This window comes from Ochotona princeps, chromosome 12 (genome assembly GCF_030435755.1).
Source record: "Ochotona princeps isolate mOchPri1 chromosome 12, mOchPri1.hap1, whole genome shotgun sequence".
NCBI lineage: Eukaryota > Metazoa > Chordata > Mammalia > Lagomorpha > Ochotonidae > Ochotona > Ochotona princeps.
The window spans coordinates 69,966,669-69,969,928 of record NC_080843.1 but is presented as its reverse complement, the minus strand read 5'-3'; positions in this window follow the sequence as shown (position 1 = coordinate 69,969,928).

The window sequence follows — 3,260 nt, the reverse complement described above, 5'->3', positions numbered from 1 at the left end:
CCATTGTGTGTGTGTGTGTGTGTGTGTTCAAGGCATTGTGATGCCAGTGCTAGGGGTAAGGCATTATGGTGCCAGGGTGTTTGTGTGTCTATGTTTGAGTGTTTGAGTGTGCATGTGCATATAGAACTCACTGGTGCCAGGTTTTTTTTTTGTGTGTGTGTAGCAGGCATTGTGATGCCAGGGTGAATGTGTGTGTGTGTGTGTGTGTGTCTGTATGTGTGCAACATGCATTGTGGTACCAGAGTGTGTGTGTGGTCTGCATTGTGGTGCCACTGTATGTATGTGTGTGTGCTATTGTGCTGCCAGGATGTGTGTGGGGAGGACTGGCACTGCAATGCCAGGGTGTTTGTGTGTGTCTCTGTGTAGCAGGCATTGTCAAACCAGGGTATGTGTGTTCAAGGCATTGTGGCGCCACTGTGTGTGTATGTGTGTTCGAGGCATTGTGGTGCCAGAGTGTGTGTGTGTGTGTGTTCAAGGCCTTGTGATGCCAGGGAGTGTGCTCGCGTCAGTGTGGCTTACTGTGTGTGTTTGTGTGTATGTGTGTGTGTGTGGCATTGTGGTGCCAGAATGTGTATGTGTGTGTGGCATTGTGGTTCAGGGTGTGTGGGGAGGAGCAGGCATTGTAGTGCCAGGGTATTTGTGTGTCTGTGTGTAGTAGGCACTGTTGAACCAGAGTGTGCATGTGTGGTGGGGGCACTGTGGTGCCAGGGTGTGTGAGTGTGTGTTTAAGGCATTGTAGTGCCAGGAAGTATATTTGTGAGGCTTTGTGATGTGTGACTGGCATTATGGGGCCAGTGTGTGTGTGTGTGTGTGTGTGTGGCATTGTGTTGCCATTGTGTGTGGGGGGAACAGGTATCTTGGTGTCAGGGTGTGTGGGTGGCAGGCATTACATTGTCAGGGTGTGTGTGTGTTTGCAGCAGCCTTGTAGTACCAGGGTTTGTGTATGGCATTGTGTTGTCAGTGCACGTGTGTGGCATTGTGGTGCCAGGTTTTTCTTGTGTGTACATCTGTATGTGAATGTGGCAGACATTCTGGTGCCTGTGAGTGTGTGTGTGAGTGGGAGTTTGCCAGGAATTGTGGTGCCAGGACTAAGCCACCGACTGTGATCCCCATATCCCATGCTGGCATGCCTGGGATGCAGTCCCAGCTCTACCTCTGAACCTGCTTTTTGCTATTGCACACAGTGGGAGGTAGCAGGTGATGGCTAGGTACTCTGGTCCCTGCCACCCACATGGGGCACCAGAATGGAGTTACAGGCTCCTGGCTCTGGCCTGGTCCAGACCTGACTTTTCATGTGAGGAATGAAAAGGCTGTATATGCTTCTCTTGCTTTGTCTTTCAAATAAATAAGCAAAAACAAATTTTAAAATGGCAAGTTTCCAAAGAAAAATATATAGTACATCTTAGATTTTGAATGTTTGTGTACCTTCTGAAATTGATGCAGAAAATTAGTAGTTAATGTGAAGAGCATGAGGATTTTTACCCACTTGGTGATAGTAATACTCTGTCTAATAAAAGAGGGTTCATGTGGTTGGCATCATGGCTTAACCGGCTAATCTTCCACCTTCAATTGATTACAACACATTTGGGCATTGATTGGTGTTCTGGCTGTACTTCTTATAGATCTCCTTGTTCAAGGCCTGACAAAGCAATAGAGGAATGCCTAAAGCCTTGGGACCCAGAGCCCATGTGAGAAATCTGGAAGAAACTCCTAACACCTAGCTTCAGATCAGCCTATTTCCATTTTTGAGAAATTTTGCGAGTGAACCAGAGATATAAAGATCTGTCCCTCTATATCTCTGAAAATCTAGATTTTCAACAAAAAAGTACATTTTTACCAAAACAGAGTACATTTATTGAACATTTGCACCTTTTGCCCTTGCCCCTCTTTACCATCATGGCCTAGCAGATAAAGTCCTTGTCTGGCACACGTCAGGATCCCATATGGGCACCGCTTCTAATCCTGGCAGCCCCGCTTCCCATACAGCTCCCTGCTTGTGCCCTGGGAAACACTGGAGAATGGTCCAAAGGCTTGAGACTCTGCATTCCCATGAGGAACTAGGAAGAGGCTCCAGGCTCCTGGCTTCAGATTGGCTCTGCTTCAGGCTTTGGGGCTGCATGGGAGATAAAGCAATGCATGGAAGATCTTTCTTTCTGCTTCTCATCCTCTTTGAATATCTGACTTTCTAATAAAATGAAATAAACCTTTAAAACTATCCCTTATTTAATGCTATCCCTTGACCTTCATCTCTATAAACACCTAACGTTATCTTTTAACTCCTACATATTTTTGCCATTAACTTCACTTTAGTTTCTTGTTTTCCACAGCCTCAAAAATCAGCAGATAGAAGATCTTTCTGTCTCTCCTTCTCTCTGCAAATCTACTTTCCCAACAAAAGCAAATAAATCTTTTTAAACATGGAGAAGTGAGATGGACGTTGAAAATTCAGCCTTTATCTATATTCCTAAAGAACATCAGGTTCTCATCTTGGTTTTGTTTTCTGTTTTCTAGCTGTTGAGAGTAGTATACCTGACTGAGAAGTGAACTCAAAGTATGCCATTCTAAAAATCTGTGAAACAAAACAGTTGGGAGGGAGGAAGGAGAACACAGCAGGAGGGTCATGGGGAAAGTATCATGACGCTTCTGAAACTGTGCTGTGACATCTGCAGCATTTCTTCTATTTAAATGAATGAAATCATTTTTAAAAACCAGAAATGGAGAAAAACAACTCTAACCACAAATGCTTACAAACGTAGAAAGACAAGAAAGAAAGAGACAACATAACTCCTCTAAAGGAACATGTCAATATTAGAATGTAAAAATTTAGAGACTGATGAAATACCTCAAAATAACTTCGGAAAAAAAAAAAAAAACACTGAAACAATCCAGGGAAACAGCCAGGTCCATTCAACAAATGCTGTTGGTACAACTGGATAGCAGCTTGCAGAATTAAGAAGCAAGACCCACACTGTCACACTGTACGAAAATCAGCTCTAAATGGATCAAAGACTGAGATCTGCACTCAGAAACCAGCAAATGGTTAAAGGAAAGTATAGGAAGCACTCTCCTAGAAATAGGAATGGGGAAAGACTTCATAGAAAAGACAGCAAGGGCCTGGCATTTTAGCTTAGTAGCTGAAGTCCTCGCCTTGCACACACCTGAATCCCATATGGACACTGGATCCAATCTGACAGCTCTGCTTCCCATCCAGCTCCCTGCTTGTGGCTGGGGAAAGCAGTGGAGAAAAGACCAAGGTCTTA